Source organism: Leptidea sinapis, chromosome 19 (genome assembly GCF_905404315.1).
Source record: "Leptidea sinapis chromosome 19, ilLepSina1.1, whole genome shotgun sequence".
NCBI classification, from domain to species: Eukaryota; Metazoa; Arthropoda; class Insecta; order Lepidoptera; family Pieridae; genus Leptidea; species Leptidea sinapis.
Genome location: NC_066283.1, coordinates 2,503,722 through 2,523,599, shown reverse-complemented (window position 1 = coordinate 2,523,599; position 19,878 = coordinate 2,503,722). Strand labels below are relative to the sequence as shown.

Below are 19,878 nucleotides of genomic sequence, written 5' to 3'. Positions count from 1 at the left end.
GAAAAAAGGATAAGATAGGCCAACACCAAGTAAATGGGAGGACCGGAGGCCATTCCCCCCCCCCCCATCCCCAACAAAGATTATGAAAGCGGTCCCTAAAGAGATAGTACCCCAGGAGGGTACCGGCTCTACCAGAGTCGGAGAATCCCTCCCCGAGCACTCTAGCTCGGGCTGCCCTTCGTATTCTGGGGAGGGCACAGTACCGCGCATGACCAAGGACAAACGAGGCAGTAACACCACGGCACCCCGCTCCACACTCAACGTGGACTTTTGCAATATCAGGGGAATTCACTCCAACTTAAACGCCGTCCACCACCACCTTGAGACGGCGAAGCCGGCCTTGTGTTTCCTTACGGAGACGCAGATATCTCGACATAGCGATACGTCATATTTAACGTACCCCGGGTACAAAATTGAGCACAATTTTTTGCCTCATGCCGGGGTATGTGTGTACGTTAGGGAGGATATCTGCTGTCGCCGTCTCGGCAATTTTGAGGGTAGGGACCTGTCCACTCTCTGGCCCCGCGTAGATTCAACGGGCACAATGCCGAATGGCTTGGATCACGTACCACAGACTACGCAGGGCGATCTGTGCATAATTTTGCATTGGCGTACGATCTGTCCCAATTGGTTGAGTCACCAACGCGGCTCCCGGATGTGGATAGCCACATGCCGTCCTTATTAGATCTTCTGCTGACTACACATCCCGATGGTTACCAGGTCATTGTCGACGCCCCTCTCGGAACGTCCGACCATTGCCTGGTCAGGAGTGTAGTGCCTATACGACGCCCATGTCGCAGACCACCAGCGACCCGCCGCGTTTGGCACTACAAGTCAGCAGATTGGGATAGGATGCGTTCCTTTTTTGCATCCTACCCATGGAGCAGGGTTTGTTTCCCTTCGGATGATCCTAGTGCCTGCGCCGTTGCAGTAGCCGATGTGATACTACAGGGCATGGATATTTTTATACCAAGCTCTGTAGTACCGATCGGTGGCAGATCACAGCCCTGGTTCGATGCGTCAGTTAAAGCAGCATCTGACTGCAAAAAACAAGCGTATCGAACTTGGGTTGCGGCGCTGGGCACAAAGGATCCGAACTGCATAGTTCTAAAAAGGAAATACAACCGTGTTTCCAGATTTTTTAAGCGGCAAATCGCCCGTGCAAAGTCAAAACACGTCGTCAAAATCGGCGAGCAGCTTTCCAGTTACCCGACCGGAACACGCAAGTTCTGGTCGTTGCCGAAAGCTGCTCTTGGTAACTTCAGCCAGCCGTCCATGCCGCCGTTGCACATGAGGAATGACACCTTGGCCCATACGGCAAAAGAGAAAGCCGATCTCCTGTGCGCTCTTTTCGCCTCCAACTCGACTCTTGACGACAACGGAAAATCACTGCCGACCATCCCGCGGTGTCAGAGCTCTGTGCCTGAAGTACAGTTCAGACAGAAAACTGTTAGGCGAGCTCTGTTTTCGTTGGACGTCAGGAAGTCGAGCGGGCCGGATGGCATTTCTCCAATCGTGCTGAGAACGTGTGCCCCTGAGTTGATGCCGGTGCTAACGCGTTTATTCCGGCACTCTTATTCCAAAGGCGTAGTCCCTGACACATGGAAGTCAGCCCTTGTCCATCCGATCCAAAAAAAAAGGAGACAGTTCGGATCCGGCAAACTACAGGCCTATTGCTATTACCTCCCTGCTCTCCAAAATCATGGAGAGTATAATTAGCCGTCAGCTCTTGGTATACCTAGAGGGTCACCAGTTGATCAACGACCGACAATACGGGTTTCGCCATGGTCGGTCGGCAGGTGATCTTCTGGTATACCTAACACATAGATGGGCTGCGGCTATTGAAAGCAAGGGGGAAGGCCTGGCAGTTAGCCTGGATATAGCGAAGGCCTTTGATCGTGTATGGCATAAGGCGCTCCTCTCTAAACTTCCATCATTTGGGCTTCCCGAGAGCTTGTGCAAGTGGACCTCCAGCTTCCTCACTGGGCGCAACATACAGGTCCTTGTCGACGGACATTGCTCGAACCCGAAGCCCGTGTATGCTGGAGTGCCCCAAGGCTGTGTGCTATCTCCTACGCTGCTTCTTCTGCATATCAATGATATGTTGGACACCTCCAACATTCATTGCTATGCAGATGACAGCACTGGTGATGCCGTATACACGGGCCATGCACGTCTCTCTCGGGAAATCGTCGGCCAGTGCCGGGAGAAACTTGTGTCTTCTATCGAGTCCTCTCTTGAAAAGGTCGCGGAATGGGGTAAATTGAACCGTGTCCAATTTAACCCCCAGAAGACTCAATTTTGCGCGTTTACCACTAAAAAAACCCCATTTGTCGCATCACCGCTCTTCGACAACACTTCCCTAAAAGCCTCGCCTAGTATCGGAATACTGGGTCTCGAAATCTTGAGTGATTGTCAATTCCGTGGCCATCTGGAGGGCAAAGCCAAATTGGCTTCAAAGAAACTGGGCGTCATTAATAGAGCACGGCAATACTTCAAGCCGGCCCACATTTTAGTGCTGTACAAAGCGCAGGTCCGGCCACGCTTGGAGTATTGCTGTCATCTCTGGTCTGGCGCGCCCCAGTATCAGCTCGATTTATTTGACCGCGTGCAACGCAGAGCAGCGCGAATTGTCGGGGACCCAGTACTCTGTGAATGGCTGGATCACTTGGCGTTGCGTAGAGACGTCGCTTCATTGTGTGTCTTCTACCGCATTTATCACGGGGAGTGTTCCGAAGAGCTGTTTTACCTAATTCCTGCCGCCGAATTCCACCTTCGCACGACACGCCGCAAGTTAGGATATCATCCTCACCATCTGGATGTGTGGCGGTCCTCCACAGTGCGGTTTACAAGGAGCTTTCTTTCACGTACTACAAAGCTGTGGAATGAACTTCCTTGTGCAGTGTTTCCGGGACGATACGACATGGGTACCTTCAAAAAAGGCGCGTACACCTTCCTTAAAGGCCGGCAACGCTCCTGTGATTCCTCTGGTGTTGCAGGAGAGTATGGGCGGCGGTGATCACTTAACAACAGGTGACCCGTACGCTCGTTTGTCCTCCTATTCCATAAAAAAAAATTGGGAAAAGGTCTAGGAGAACAAAGATTACAATAAAGTGTAAGTCAGACAGTGACCAGTCATGTAGGTACTTCGCGCGCTGTCACACACACAAGTTGTCCTAAACTATATCTAAATGAATATACTGTTAGAATGAATGCTAGTTCTTAGTTCTTTTCAATAATTACATATTTTTTTTAATTAACTTTTTGTCTACTTCGTTTGAATGCATTTTTGAACAATTTTAACTTTTAGCTAATTCTCATTAACGTTCATTATATTTAAGTCTTAAATTATTTATTTAATATCTCAATGAGTAAATTAATGAATTCTTATGAGAGATAAATTCTTTTTTTACTGTAGTCATCATAAATAATCTGAGTTGAGTAGTTTACAAGATTTAATGCAGACCCTTTATTGAATAACACTTTTAAATTTAATTAGGGTCAATTATGTCTGAACGAAGGCTGTCGATTTGCCTTTAGAACTAATACTCGCAAGTCCATCTACTAGACTCCGTAAAATTGCTAAAACTTTTAAAGTGGATTGTGTTATATTTTATAATAAACTCCAACAAATAATATTAAAATATTACATATTAAAAAATTTAAATATATCGTAAAAAATAAATTAACACCTTAGTTTTTCTCCATAATATTAAAGATTATTTGAATGATAACGATAGTTGGAATTAATGTTTCTAAATTTTGGTAATGAATATTGTTATACTCATTTGAATATTATTGTAACTTTTGTACTTCAGTCTGACTTGCACTGAATAACTTATAAAGTTTTACAGTGATTAAGATTTTTTTGAATTTGAATAACTCTACTTTAATATCGTCCCTCTTAAATCAGTAACCAGAAATTTCTTGTTTATCGTTTGTACCTATGAACATACCCGACACCGGCAAAATTTTGCTGATTTTATGAAGATATTACAAGATTATTATATTATACTAGAATAAACGGCTTGGACGAATTAACCTCTGGAGAGGAAACCCTAGAAGTCGTTATGGAATTAGGATCGGTATTTTCACAGGTTGGGAAGGGACTTCAATTATCAAATAATATATATTATATTCATATAGTGCTTCATGCTCTACACATAGAAATAAGAATATACCAAATGCTATTATTTTACGAAAAAATACTGATGTTGAAATTCAAATTGGTGTTATAAACACCTGAAAATACAGATTTTTTGATGATCCGATATTAATTTTATTAAAATCTCCCTCTTAAAAAAATCTTAGAGATATCGCTTTAAATACTGACAACGCCATATTGATTACTAAGGCTTAGTAAGTGTCTAGAATGGTAAAAGTAAAAACGGTCCTCGTTACGCGTCGAAAGATGAACCGATGAAAAGAATTAATGATGAAAAGATGAGTCTTAATAAAAAAACTACGTTTAAAAAAAACGACTTCCAAAACTGAAAAGTATTATATAACTAAAATTTTAATTTAATACACCTTTACCATTAATATTAATAAATTACTATTATTTATATGTGCTACCTATTGATAGGTTTTTAGTCGGTGTCAAGCCCTAAACAAAATAAAACTTAATATTATAAACAGCTTACTTACTGTACTTACTGTTTTTTTTTGTACTTTAATAAGTACACTTAATAATTATAATATATAATCAACCTGAATGAAAACTCTTAAAAAAGCCGTATACAAAAAAAAATTATATCATCGAGGTTAACAAAAGTTTTCATAAAATAAAAACTACTGTGCTAAAACTATGTAAATTTTTAGGGGACCAAATGGCATCTATTCTGCATCGAACTAAAGAAAAATTACGTAAATTGGATCATAAATCTCAGAGTTATCGGTGTATATACATAAAAAAAATACCGATCGAATTGATAACCCTCTCCTTTTTAAAGTCGGTTAAAATATTTTTTACTATCTCTACGAGACTTATCTTTATGTAGCACAAACAGCTGTGCTCTGCAGCGTAATAACTAATTAATGTCAGAAACATTATCTCATACTTTATCAAAAAGTCATTATCCAAACTCTTATCAATTTTCATTTATTCTTCCTCTTCTCCTAATTATCAAGACGTGTTGAATTGTCATTAGCGAAACAATACTTGTAATTGTCAAGCTTTTCGCTAAACCTTCATTAGTATTCAAGTATTGTCGCAACGTAACTTGGGATTCTGTTTGAGTTGAGATTTTTTATGCAAATATCTTATCTTCTTTCATTGGATTTTATAATTTAATGCCACCTGTTATTTTAGAATGTTACCTAAGCATAAATACTCCTTTTAAAGAAACAAGGAGGCTTACAACCTGTGTTTTTTTAATGTTTGAATTAGGGAGACCCCGTAGCTCGGCCGGAATCTTTTTGGAATTTTCGTTTATTATTTGAAAGCGTATAAGCAACTTCTCATGTTCCTGCAGAAGTTTTTTGGTTTATTTAATAATAATATATAATATATCTATATATATAAAAATGAATTGCTGTTCGTTAGTCTCGCTAAAACTCGAGAATGGCTGGTCCGATTTGGCTAATTTTGGTCTTGAATTATTTGTGGAAGCCCAGGGAAGGTTTAAAAGGTAAATAAATATTATGAAAAAATGTTCGGAATTAAATAAAAACAACGAATTTGTTTTTCCTTTGATATGTCCATACATAATTTCTACGAGAGAATTTACTGACGCACGGTTTGACAGTTCTGCTGTGAAACAATTTCATTACGACAGCAGGGTGGATATTTTACGAAGTAATTTTTGATGTTATGATATATTATTGACAAATTCATATAAAAACATTATTTTATTTATTATATACAGAACAACGTCTGTCGGGTCAGCTAGTAATAATATAAAAAATAAGAAATATGTACATTTAAATAATATTTTCATTGTTAAGACCCATGGTGGGTATAGGCCTCCTACAAAAATTTCCAGGTTGTTCTTGACTATGCTTTCTGAGTCTAGTTTTCTCCAGTAATTTTTTTTTACAACTATCTATTAATATTTACATGGATATGCAGTTGAATGCTAAAATATTTTAAGAGTCTTACATAAACTGACAATAAAATATTTGTATCTATACATATGTAATAAATCGACGTATTTATTGGAGACCTATTGGGGTGTGCTACTAATTGTTTTTTCCATTATAGCATCTTAGAAAATTGAAGAGGGTTATATGCAAAACACTAATGAACAATAGAGTTATTTAAAGAATATGATGTTTATTTTCAATTTGTCGTCCATCGCCTCGGTGGCGCAGTAGGCAGCGCGTAAGTCTCATAATCTTAAGGTCGTGAGTTCGATCCTCACCCGGGGCATAATTTTTTTATTATTTATGAGAATAATCATACTATGATATTTCTTATAGGTATGTTGTACAATCACTTTAATTTCATAATATAGTAATATTTTTTACACAATAAATTTTAAAACAACAATATTTTTTCCCATAACCCAGGACTTACCTTACCAAGAATATTAACTCACTTGCGACAAATCAATAAAATAAAAAAATATGAAAAATGGGTGACTCATGATTTGACTAATCTGTTATTATTTTGATTAAATAAATAATATGTTAAATTAAAAAAAAATTATAATTTCAATTCTCCAGTACAAATCGGCAATTTCATAATTTAACCCCTAATATAAAACGTTAATAAAATATAACGCGCCGAAATGTACGAAATGGCAAAATGGCCTCACACTTGTCATAAATATTTTAGAGCTTTTACAAATTTTGGAACAAAAATTTAAATCGGTTCTACGTTTCTTAATCCTTCAAAAAAAATTACCAAAAACACAACAGACTTCAAAGACACTATTTCAAAATAATAGATACAATATGCACATAATACAAGTATGAAAATAATTTCATTTTATTTATACATATATAATATAATATAATCAGAACCCAACTAAACTCTCACCAAACTTCATTTAAAGTATATCCTTTCCAATAAAAAAAGAATTATCGAAATCGGTTGGCGCGCTATTGAGTTATTCTTAAATTTCTCGCGCACAAACTTATAGCAAATTAAAGACTTTTATGGTTTTCTAACCACACGGGAAGCACCAGCTTTCAAATAAAAAAAAAGAATTATCTAAATCGATTCACCCAATCCAAAGTTTTGAGGTAACAAACTTAAAAAAATCAAACCGACGAATTGAGAACCTCCTCCATTTTTGAAGTCGGTAAAAAAGTATTTTATTTAAATAAACACTTAAAATCATTATAATAACGTTGGGTAAAAGAACTCACTATGTTTATTAAAAGCATACAGTAATCTATGTATGTTAAACGTAAAACGTTTTCAGTTAGTTGAGTGTGTATGCAGTAGGTACCGTTGCTTTTACGTTAATAAAAAAAAACCGTAGTTGCTTCTAAGCGTAAGCATTATAAATATTAAATGTTGCCATATCATGTTTGATATAACAAATAGTGTATGTACCTACTTATAATAATTGTACAAAAGCTTGAAGAAATGAGTTGACAGTGAGTTTATATTATATTTTTATCTCTCATCTACATTTTTTTGTGCATACGATAAATTCTATAACTAGGATGCCGCAGACGCTCGTCGTACCGCTTCGCTGCGGCGTTTATTTAAGCGAAGCAAGGTGAATTATAAAACTTCGTGGTCTTCTCTCGCCGCGCCCACATGGGCGCGGTGGGGGAATGCTGATCAGGACTTTTCGTCCCCTGCAGCAAGGATCACTCGCCGCCCGTTGAAACGGGCGGGTCATTGGGGGTGAGAGTCGTTGCTCTCTGCGGTCGTCTTCTTTAATTTATGGTATGGTTGGGGGAGCGCCCCCCCCTTTGTGGTCATCTTTTTGGAGCTGAGGGAGCGCCTGTTCCCTCAGCTGAGATCCGGTGATTGTTGCCGGTTTGCGCGGGCCTTGATGATCAGCCCCGAAGAAGAGGGAGGGCGATCAGCCGAGCCGCGCGCAAACACGTCACTCTACATCCTCGTCCCGCACGAGATCACGCGGGTAGCGGCGGCTGTCAGGTGGCCGCGCGTGCCAGGGGGCCAGATCTCGCAGATGATGGAGATCGTACGAGTCGGCACGCGCGAACATGTTGACGGCGAGACGACGAGTGAAGTCGTCCAAGCCCTCGACTCTTAGGTCCCTCTGGATTGTTTGGTTCCTCACGTACCATGGTGCGCCCGTGATGCGGCGGAGGATCTTGTTCTGCACGGTTTGCAACCTTTTCCGGTTAGTTAGATTCACGAGCGCGTACCATGCAGGCGCGGCGTACGTGAGTCGGCTGCGTAGGTGGGTCTTGTACACCAAGACCTTCACCCTCAGAGGGAGGCTTGAGGAGAGCACTGGACGAAGTACGGCCATCGCGACGTTTGTCGACGCGATGGTCTTCGTGACGTGCTCGTTCATGTTGAGCCGGCGGTCGATGGTGACCCCGAGGTACTTTACCGTCGGGGACCACGAAATGTCCTGTCCGTTTAGCTGCAACCTATGCTGGCCAGTGTGCACACTCCCAGTCGCGAGCGCCTGGGTTTTGCCAACGTTCACCGATAGCCGCCACTTCTTGAGCCATTCTGGCAGGGTGTCCAGCTGGCGCTGCATCTTCACGGCGGCGTGCGTTAGGTTGAGTGACGATGTAATATACGCCGCGTCATCTGCATATAGCGCCAGAGTCGCCGACGGTTCGAGCGGGATGTCATTTGTGTATTTTGCGTACAGCAGGGGAGAGAGACAGCTCCCCTGCGGTACGCCAGCAGAGATAATCTTGTAAAATGAAACAATAAGAAGAATCTATAGTTATGACAATAAATATAAATAGCGCGTGCTAATTTAGAATTATTAGTAAATCATGTTTGTTTTTAATTATAATAATTGAATCAAGTCGAAATTCAAAATTCTGTCTGGACAATAACCTAGTAAATTTTAAAAGCTTTCTATGAGTTCATAAAATTTTAAAATCGATCCAGAAATGGCCGAGAAACAATTTAACACAGAAATCAATTGGAGTCACCGGTGGGTGACTTACTTACTTATAGTCAAAATCAATAAGACAACATTCAAAATCAGAAATATAACATAATTTTGCTACAATCTGTCTATTAACTAATAATAAATTATTTTTAAATATATATGTGTCTTTACTCTTCTATGTCGTTTGTTGTGTAGGTGGATATATATTCATGTTAAAATTAAAGGTGAAATGGTATAAAAGTCACAGAAAATTCAATAGATTTGAGTTTAGGGAAGCAACGAGTAAAAAAATCAATCGTAGATTTGTTCGTGAATGCGATGCCGACATCCCTACACGTCGTGATAAACCTGCTTAAATCAACGCTAGTAGGATAGATGATCTACTAACTACGGGCTGCGTGCTAGAAGTACTTTGCCCAAAGTACATCACATCTGTTCATCTACCGATATAGTCTTGCCTATAACTATGGAGTTCGAGATAAGGAGAATGATCTCTTAAGGGAGAAAACTTCGAAAAGTGATCAGCTTATGCTGTAAATAACGGTTCAAAATGCTTCCACAATGGCGCTAGTTTTGGCACAGGATATGGTATGAAGTATGGAAGTAATGTAGACACTTTTTCATATACACAGATAATTCTCCTTGTCTCTACCCTCCATATCTATAACATTAATCTGGAAATAAGTGACGTATTCGGATTCTAGAAGCTATGTCAAAGAATGATATTTAAAAATAATTGAAGTTAAGTTTTTTCTACCGAAAAACACGAATTTTCATTGAGAGCTAAGTTAAAAGTATTCATAAATAGTTTGGTAAATCCAAAAGTGCCAGCCTCATATTAACCTCATTTTGATCATATAAAATAATATGTATAGTTAGAAATATGAAAAATATACACAGTCATGGATGTTATTATGTATTTTTGTATGTTTTTTATGAAAATAATGGACGAGATAAGCAGGACGTTCAACTGATGGTAATTGATACGCCCTACCCATTACAATTCAGTGCCGCTCAGGATTCTTGAAAAACCCAAAATTTCTGAGCGGCACTACAATTGCGCTCGTCACCTTGAGACATAAGATGTTAAGTCTAATTTGCCCAGTAATTTCACTAGCTACGGCGCCCTTCAGAACGAAACACAGTAATGTTTACACATTACTGCTTCACGGCAGAAATAGGCACCCATAATCTAGCTGGCTTCTTGTGCAAAGGAGCCTCTCACTGGTAAATATAGTATTAGATATATAGTACATGCTATGCCTCGATTTGGACAAGATTATCTGAGTAAAAACAGTGTATATATCTATACTTCTATACTAATATTATACAGAGGAAAGATTTGATTGTTTGAATACGCTCCGCAACTACTGAACCGATTTGAGTAATTATTTCACTGTTGGCAAGCTACATTACCCCCGAGTGTTATAGGCTAAATTAAATTTTCTAAAAATTAGGGATCCCTACTAAAAGTCCAGTAATGTAACCCAAGATGTAAAAATACGTACGAGAACGACGTCGCGGGGTATCAGCTAGTATTTTATATTATTATTATAATTAGATTCCGTCGTCGTAGCGTATCGTAAAATCCTCTATTTGACCTTACTCCTTAATACAAGGGATTATTGGCGGCGGTAATCACTTTAGCGACAGCGGCATAGACGATCTGGTAGACCGATGATCCGTTGATTTGTAAATGTGAGCTTTAGATGGTCTTTTAAACAATTTATCTGATATTTTGGTGAACCAGGTTGATAACATGTGGTGTATTTTTTTGGTAACTTAAAAAGGATTCATCAAATATCTTCATTGGTTACAGTTTGCCTTCCAGAATAGGATTATGTTTATTAGATTGTTATTAAAAGTTACCAAATTTCCTAAAAATTACGGGGCGTCCCGGTTCTTTAACAAGCAGTCCCTAATTCCTGGATCTCTGGTCTTCAAACCCACATTGAGCCCAACCCAACTTCAACACAATGCGATCATTATGACGATTCATATAGCCCAGTGTTTAGTGATCCTGCCTACTGAGCTCGAAGTCCCGGGTTCGAATCCCGGTAGGTGCAAACATTTACATGATGAATATGTATGTTTGTTTCCGAGTCATGGATGTTTATATGTATGGCAAGATAGTTTGTGTAAAAGTGTGCCAATATTTAAAAAAAAAAATATTAAAAAAAAGTATTTACCTTAAATGAAAATATCTCCATGTCACTTCAGGCAAACGCGGCTGAATAAAATGCATTATTTATACAAAGAGCTCCAGACGTCGTTCAAAATTAATGCCAGAGAATACATTTATTCCTGTAACTTCTTGAGAAATATTTTACATTTTTATTAAATTTACTTTGTCTATGAGCACTTTATATTTCAACAAGCAGTTGTAGTCTTAAAATACATGGTTTCTTATGGAATAGCCAAGTCAAAAAAATCTTTATTCACTGTAAAACTTTATAAGTTATTTAGTGCGAGTCAGGATGAAGTACAAAAGTTACAATAATATTCAAATGAGTATAACAATATTCATTAACAAAATATAGAACATTAATTCCAACTATCTTTATCATTCAAATAATCTTTCACATAATAATAGGCCTTAGATGTTAATTTACTTCTTACGATACTTTAAAAAATTTTAATAGGTAATATTTTAATATCATTAGGGAGTTTATTATAAACTATAATACAATTCCTTTTAAAAGATTAAACAATTTTACAAGTAGATGGAATTTATGTTTAACTAGCTGACCCGGCAAACGTTGTTTTGCCATATAAAGTATAATTCAAGCGATAGTTTTATAAGTAATAAAATATTGCCTATATTATAGCCTGTACATCATTTTGTTCTATTGTCAATAGTTTTTGCAGCGCACACAAAAATAGGTTTTCGATTTTACACCTTGTGTTACAAAATAGCAATTTTATTACGGATCTCTAATTTTGAAAAAAAAAACATAGCCTATAGCCTTCCTCGATAAATGGACTACCCAACACTGAAAGAATCATTCAAATCGGACCAGTAGTACCAGAGATTAGCGCGTTCAAATAAACAAACAAACAAACAAACACTGCAGCTTTATAATATTAGTATAGATAAACTCTAAAGGAATAGGGAGGCAAAGTAGCATGCTGATAAGCATACACTTACAATGTACTAGTGAATAGGCAAACGTAGCGTACAAGAGAGAACATTAACGTTAATCCAAATCCCAATATTTGCATATAAGGAAATTGACTTGAGATGTCGCTCTTGCAAATCTAAATATTTGTTATGTTTTAAACTGATAACCCTCACTTACATTTGGGTAATTAATCCCAGAATACACCACATGTTATCAACCTGGTTCACCAAAATATCAGATGTATGTCAAAAGGAAAAGAACTTGAAATAGAATTGTTTTAAAATAACTTTAATATTGATATAATAATATGTTTCACTGAACACTGGTTACAAAAGTTTTGAATGTATTTTTAATTTCAACAATTACCAGATTGGAAGCTTGTTCACGAGTACCGCTGCAATTCATGAAGGGTCATTAATTTTTCTGAAGAAAAAGTTAAAGTAAGTAAGAATTGAAATGATATTGTCTGTCTGTCTATTAAGCGAATAATTGAGCTAGCCTCAATTGAATTAGAGCAATTCATTGTTGTGTCTGTTTATAGACCACCCTGTGCTAACTTTGAACTTTTTGAGAAAGTTATGAATGAAGCTTTATTCAAAACCACAAAACCAAATAAAAAACGGCTTGTTTGTGGAGACTTTAAGGTCAAAGAAATGATGTCAAAGGTTTATTCTTTTTGAACCTTATGAGGGTTCAAGTTTTTTTTTATCAACATAAGGGACAAGCAAAAGAGAAAGCCAATCTCTTGTGCCCTCTCTTCGCCTCCAACTCGACTCTTGACGACAACGGAAAAACACCGCCGACCATCTCGCGGTGTCAGAGCTCTATGCGTGAAGTACAGTTCAGACAGAAAACTGTTAGGCGAGCTCTGTTTTCGTTGGACGTCAGGAAGTCGAGCGGGCTGGATGGCATTTCTCCAATCGTGCTTAGAACGTGTGCCCCTGAGTTGACGCCGGTGCTAACGCGTTTATTCCGGCACTGAAGTCAGCCCTTGTCCATCCGATCCAAAAAAAGGAGACAGTTCGGATCCGGCAAACTGCAGGCCTATTGCTATTACCTCCCTGCTCTCCAAAATCATGGAGAGCATAATTAGCCGTCAGCTCTTAGTATATCTAGAGGGTCACCAGTTGATCAACAATCGACAATACGGGTTTCACCATGGTCGGTCGGCAGGTGATCTTCTGGTATACCTAACACATAGATGGGCAGCGGCAATTGAAAGCAAGGGGGAAGGCCTGGCGGTTAGCCTGGATATAGCGAAGGCCTTTGATCGTGTATGGCACAAGGCGCTCCTCTCCAAACTTCCATCATTTGGGCTTCCCGAGAGCTTGTGCAAGTGGACCTCCAGCTTCCTCACTGGGCGCAGCATACAGGTCGTTGTCGACGGATATTGCTCGAACCCGAAGCCCGTGAATGCTGGAGTGCCCCAAGGCTGTGTGCTGTCTCCCAAGCTGTTTCTTCTGCATATCAATGATATGTTGGACACCTCCAACATTCATCGCTATGCAGACGACAGCACTGGTGATGCTGTATACACTGGACATGCAGGTCTCTCTCGGGAAATCGTCGACAAGTGCCGGGAGAAACTTGTGTCTTCTATCGAGTCCTCTCTTGAGAAGGTCGCGCAATGGGGAAAATTGAACCTTGTCCAATTTAACACCCAGAAGACTCAAGTTTGCGCGTTTACCACTAAAAAAACCCCATTTGTCGTATCACCGCTCTTCGACAACACTTCCCTCAAAGCCTCGCCTAGTATCAGAATACTGGGTCTCGAAATCTCGAGCGATTGCCAATTTCGTGGTCATCTGGAAGGCAAAGCCAAATTGGCTTCAAAGAAACTGGGCGTCATTAATAGAGCACGGCAATACTTCAAGCCGGCCCACATACTAGCGCTCTACAAAGCGCAGGTCCGGCCACACATGGAGTATTGCTGTCATCTCTGGTCTGGCGCACCCCAGTATGAGCTCGATCCATTTGACCGCGTGCAACGCAGAGCAGCTCGAATTGTCGGGGACACAGTGCTCTGTGAACGGCTGGATCACTTGGCGTTGCGTAGAGACGTCGCTTCATTGTGTGTCTTCTACCGCATTTATCACGGGGAGTGTTCCGAAGAGCTGTTTAACCTGATTCCTGCCGCCGAATTCCACCTTCGCCTCTCACCTCACCATCTGGATGTGTGGCGGTCCTCCACAGTGCGGTATTCAAGGAGCTTTCTTCCACGTACTACAAAGCTGTGGAATGAACTTCCTTGTGCGGTGTTTCCGGGATGATGCGACATGGGTACCTTCAAAAAAAGCGCGTACACCTTCCTTAAAGGCCGGCAACGCTCCTGTGATTCCTCTGGTGTTGCAAGAGATTGTGGGCGGCGGTGATGACTTAACAACAGGTGACCCGTACGCTCGTTTGTCCTCCTATTCCATAAAAAAAAGGGACGAGAAGAGCATAGCGTTCAGTTCAGCTACTCAGGATTATTGAAATAACCAAAAAATTCTGAGCGACACTACAACTGCGCTCGTCACCTTAAGACAAAAGTTGTGAAGTCTCATTTGTCCAGTAATTTGACTAGCTACGGCGCCGTTCAGACCGAAACACAGTAATGCTTACTCATTATTGCTTCACGGCAGAAATAGGTGCCGTTGTGGTTTCCATAATCTAGCCGGCAAAGGAGCCTCCCACTGGTGAGTGTTTCAAGTTAACACTTTTGTTTTATATCTAGTTTGGCTGTTCCGTGCTCTGTCTGTAGCAATATCTATTTGTTAACGTAACATAAACATCTCATCTCATGGCAATTTTATGTTACTCACATACTAAAAGAAGAGCTATTAAAACTGGAAGCTAATAAAATTTTAATTGAACCATAACATTTGTAGTGCTATTAGAGCTAAAAGTTACTCTAGTCGAGTTACTTGATATAAAACATTATGGGAAAATAGTTTTTAAAGACTGAATCAAATATATCACTTTTATCCTTGGTAATTTCTCTAACCAGTTTCTGTTATATGATTTGTGGGACTGTCGTGACTGTGGAGACATAATAATTATATTATCATAGCTCGTCCATATCTCTTTTATCTGAATTAAGATGCTGCCCGCGACGCAGTCCCCGTTGAGTCTTTAAAGCAGCAAATATAATATGTCTAGCGTGAAAATATGTGTTTACGCCGGACCGCACCATAGTATTGCGCACTCGGTTGTTTATCATCATCGTCAGAACTATTCAAATATTTGTCCAAACGATGTAGTGTGTTTTTTCGGAACACGCCAGAATAGCTCGCATATGGTAGGTTATATATGTTATCCTGATGTGATATGTAAACTTTATAATCTTGTATATAAAATTCTCGTGTCACAATGTTCGTTCCCGTACTCCTCCGAAACGGCTTGACCGATTCTCATGAAATTTTGTGAGCATATTGAGTAGGTCTGAGAATCGGCCAACATCTATTTTTCATACCCCTAAATGTTAACCACACGTCCACACGAATTTTTTTTTTAATTTTTTCGACATTTTTTTTAAATTTGTTTGATTATGAGTCAGCATTAAAAAATACATACAACTTAAAATTTACACCCATCTACGATCAACAGTTACTTTTGTATCGCGATTTTAATATCGGCAATACAACGTTTGCTGGGTCAGCTAGTTATATATATATTCCGTTCTGTAGTATTTTCGTAAAAGATAAACAAACATACATTCATACATTCTAACAAACATTTGCGTTTATAATACGATTAATATGGAATTCAAATCAATTTGACTATCAGTATAATTTTTTTTTATTTATTTATTTCAGGAAATAAACAGTCATATTCAAGCATAATTACTTATTATATTCAAATAGACCTAGCAGTTTCATTAATTACTTAGATATAAAGTAAACTTAAAACATGTTTGGTGACAAAATAGCAAAAATGTGACAAAAATTAAAAAATAAACTATAAGCTAAAGTATAAAATATTATTTAACATTTTACTTACTATACTTTTTGCTCTTAATAGTGATTTTCATTATTATAACACTAGAAATAAGGGATTGCTTGTAACTAATTCAAGTAGGCTTCATAAGATACATAATAGGTTTAAGGGTAAATATATACACTTCTACAATAAAGTCCCAGCCACTGTTCATACATTATATATAAATAAATTTAAATGTTTTGTAAAAAAAATGGCTCTGTCGTAAATCCTATTACTCCACTGCTGAATATCTATATGATCGGACAGCCTGGGACTAGATTGTGATTATTTTATAGCGATAGAAATGACTGTACAATATTGTATATTTTTATTGAAAAGAGCGCAAAAAAAGAATGCTTGGAGAGTTCCTTGCGCCGCTTCTTCTCTCTCAGAGCGCCATTTGTTTCCGAAGCGGTAGTAGTATCTAGTATATTAGAAATGACATCAAAAATAATTCTAAAGGAATCAATTTTGTGAAAATAAATGCCTTTTTATGCCTATATATAATTATTTACATGTGCATTTTCTAAATATTCTTTTAAGTCATTCTAAAGAGTAATGCTAATTGGTAATGAAAGATGACATAAGTCTGGTTGGAGCAAGTGTTTAGCAATATTGTATTTATATTTTGAAATGGATAACGAAAATATATCGAAGCAGCTTAATGAATTGTTGTAGTAATCACACGATCTTATTATAAATGTGTTTTTAAGCATAGTTTGTACTACAAAGTGGTATATAAAAGTTACGTTGAGAACGTGAGGAGGCTCGACGAACATTAAAAGATATTTTTCTATTGTTTTGTAACAATATGATCCCTTTTAGTATTATGATTCAACTGCTCAAAATAATACAGGATTATTAATTCAACTTGAGACCTCAACATAGTGATAACTCATTAACTAAACAGGAAGGGGAGTAAGGGGAGAACGGAACCAACACCTTATCCGACCCAATTGTCAACCTCACCTGCACGTGCCGTATGGCGGCGGAGTGGCGTGCCGTATGGCGTGTTACCGCTCCGTGGTGCTCCCTGCTAGACAACAGACGAGGATATAGCGACCGAGTTAATGGCGGTATAACCATACACCTGACTGGGAAACCGGTTGGAAGAGGCTACAGCGGCATTGAAGACTAAATAACTTCTGAAATGACTGGTGCAGAAGGTAAGGGGAATCAACTGCACTATTTTTCCCATGATAGTCACGTATAAATATGAATAGACAACCAAAGAGACGAATCAGGAAGCCATGCGACCCGAATAGCACCCGGCGCTGCACTGCGTCCGGGGCAGACAGTGTGAAATGTGCTACCGGCCATGTGTTTGTAGGCGACCAGGCATCACATGGAAAGAATGCTACTGGAAAACCAGCCATTAAAATTAGAAGAGGCATTAAGATCGGGAACTGGAATGTACGTGGGATACTTCAACCGGGTAAGCTGGACATTGCAGAACAGGAACTCACACGGTATAGCATCGATATCTGTGGCCTAAGTGAAACACATCTGAAGGGAAATGGGCATTTTGAAACTACACAAAACATCGTATACTATTCTGGCCATGACACAAAAAGTATAAATGGAGTAGCAATTGTACTACCGAAAAACATCAACAACTGCGTAATGGGATATAAGTCTTATAGCGACAGAATCATATCGATTAAAATAAGATCTAATCCGGTGAATCTAAACATCATACAAGTATATGCACCTACTTGTGCCGCAGAGGATGATGAGGTCGAAAATTTCTACCACACCTTAGAAATCGCGATCAATGAGGCTTCTAATAGGGAATTACTGATGGTGTCAGGTGACTTCAACGCAAAAATCGGAGCAACGACAACGGATGATGAATTGCGAGAGGTCATAGGAAGATATGGCCTTGGTCAACGAAATGAGCGTGGCACAAGGTTTATACAATTCGCGGCAGATAATGGTCTTACCATTACGAACAGTATGTTTAAACACCATCACAGAAGACTCTACACGTGGATTTCACCAGACGGGCATTACCGAAATCAAATCGACTATATACTGATCAGGTCAAGATGGAAATCATCCGTTAAAAACACCATTACTAGGCCGGGCGCAGATTGTGGTACAGATCACCAGTTGCTGGAGGCAGAAGTTAAGGTAAAACTAAAGGCCGCGAGATCCACTGAGAAACGCGCTCGTATAAGTGTCATGGACTGCGAAAAATTTTCCAATAGTGTAGAGGAACAGAAACACAACTGGGTAAACCAGAAACCTGATCAGTGTGCAGCAGATGAAGTCTGATCTCAAGCCAAATCGATTATAACAGATTCTGCTGACCGACCGAAGGACGTGACGACAAAACGCCAACGTTGGATGACGGACGAGACTCTCGCGCTTGTCGAAAAAAGTGTTTTAAAAGTTACTGGGGCTGACATTACGCAGCAGAACCGTCTAAGTTGCCGAATTCAAGCGGCTTGTCGTCGTGATAAAAATAGGTTTCTTCAAAATATATGCACCGAAATACAAATCCACGGCGAAAAGCATGAAACCAAAGACCTTCACAAGAAGATTCGTGAAATTACAAAAAAGTTCAGTTCTAAAACATGGACCATCGAAAACTCGGAGGGAAAGGTTGTGACTGAACTGAAAAATACTCTGAAAGTCTGGAGGAATTACTGCCGGTCGCTCTTCTTTGACCCTGATTCGCGCAGCTATATCTCCACTGAACCGGAAGATCAGGACTTGGAACCTCTTATTTTTAGAGAAGAAGTTAAAGCTGCAATCAACCATCTAAAAGGAGGGAAGGCCGTTGGAAATGTCTGTATTCCAATAGAGACAATCAGATGTTGCGGAGATTTCGGAGTAGATATGTTTTACACCATATGTAACAAAATTTGGGTGAGCGGAATGTGGCCGAAGGAATGGACGCACTCTGTTTTCATACCATTACACAAAAAGGGGTCTACAACGAAATGCAATAACTATCGTCTTATAGTGCTCATACCACATGCCAGCAAAATTTTACTCCATATAGTAAACGAAAGACTGAAGGCTTATATTCTGAAGGAAATAGCACCAGAGCAGGCCGGTTTCGTAAAGGGTAAAGGTACACGAGAACAGATCCTAATTGTGAGACAAATAATAGAGAAAGCAAAGGAATTCAACAGACCGACTTTCATATGCTTCGTTGATTTCCAAAAGGCATTTGATCCTGTTAAATCACCACAACTATGGAAGATCCTCATAGAGATGGGAGTGCCCAAGCACTTGGTGCAAATCCTCAGAGCCCTTTATGAACATGGTTCCGCTTCAGTCAAGGTGGATAATGTCACGTCCGACCCACTTCATCCCTCTGCAGGAGTCAGGCAGGGCCGCATTTTGTCGCCTCTTCTGTTCAATATTTATACGGAGCACATTTTTTTTTATGGAATAGGAGGACAAACGAGCGTACGGGTCACCTGGTGTTAAGTGATTACCGCCGCCCACATTCTCTTGCAACACCAGAGGAATCACAAGAGCGTTGCCGGCCTATAAGGAAGGTGTACGCGCTTTTTTTGAAGGTACCCATGTCGTATCGTCCCGGAAACACCGCACAAGGAAGCTCATTCCACAGCTTTGTAGTACGAGGGAGAAAGCTTCTTGAAAACCGCACTGTGGAGGACCGCCACACATCCAGATGGTGGGAATGATATCCTAACTTGTGGCGTGTCGTGCGATGGTGAAATTCGGTGGCAGGAATCAGGTTAATCAGCTCTTCGGAACACTCCCCGTGATAAATGCGGTAGAAGACACACAATGAAGCGACGTCTCTA

At 39.5% G+C, this 19,878-nt stretch overlaps 1 protein-coding gene and 1 non-coding gene across 5 annotated transcripts in view; one reads left to right on the top strand and one right to left on the bottom strand.

The window, feature by feature from the left end:
• The window catches only part of LOC126969930 (KH domain-containing, RNA-binding, signal transduction-associated protein 2-like), a 212,448-nt gene that overhangs the window by 89,630 nt on the left and 102,940 nt on the right, over nt 1-19,878 (bottom strand). The gene's annotated exons all lie outside the window — the stretch shown is intronic.
• Nucleotides 6,298-6,370, top strand: Trnam-cau (transfer RNA methionine (anticodon CAU)). Its single transcript has one exon. It is a non-coding gene; the product is annotated as a tRNA-Met (tRNA).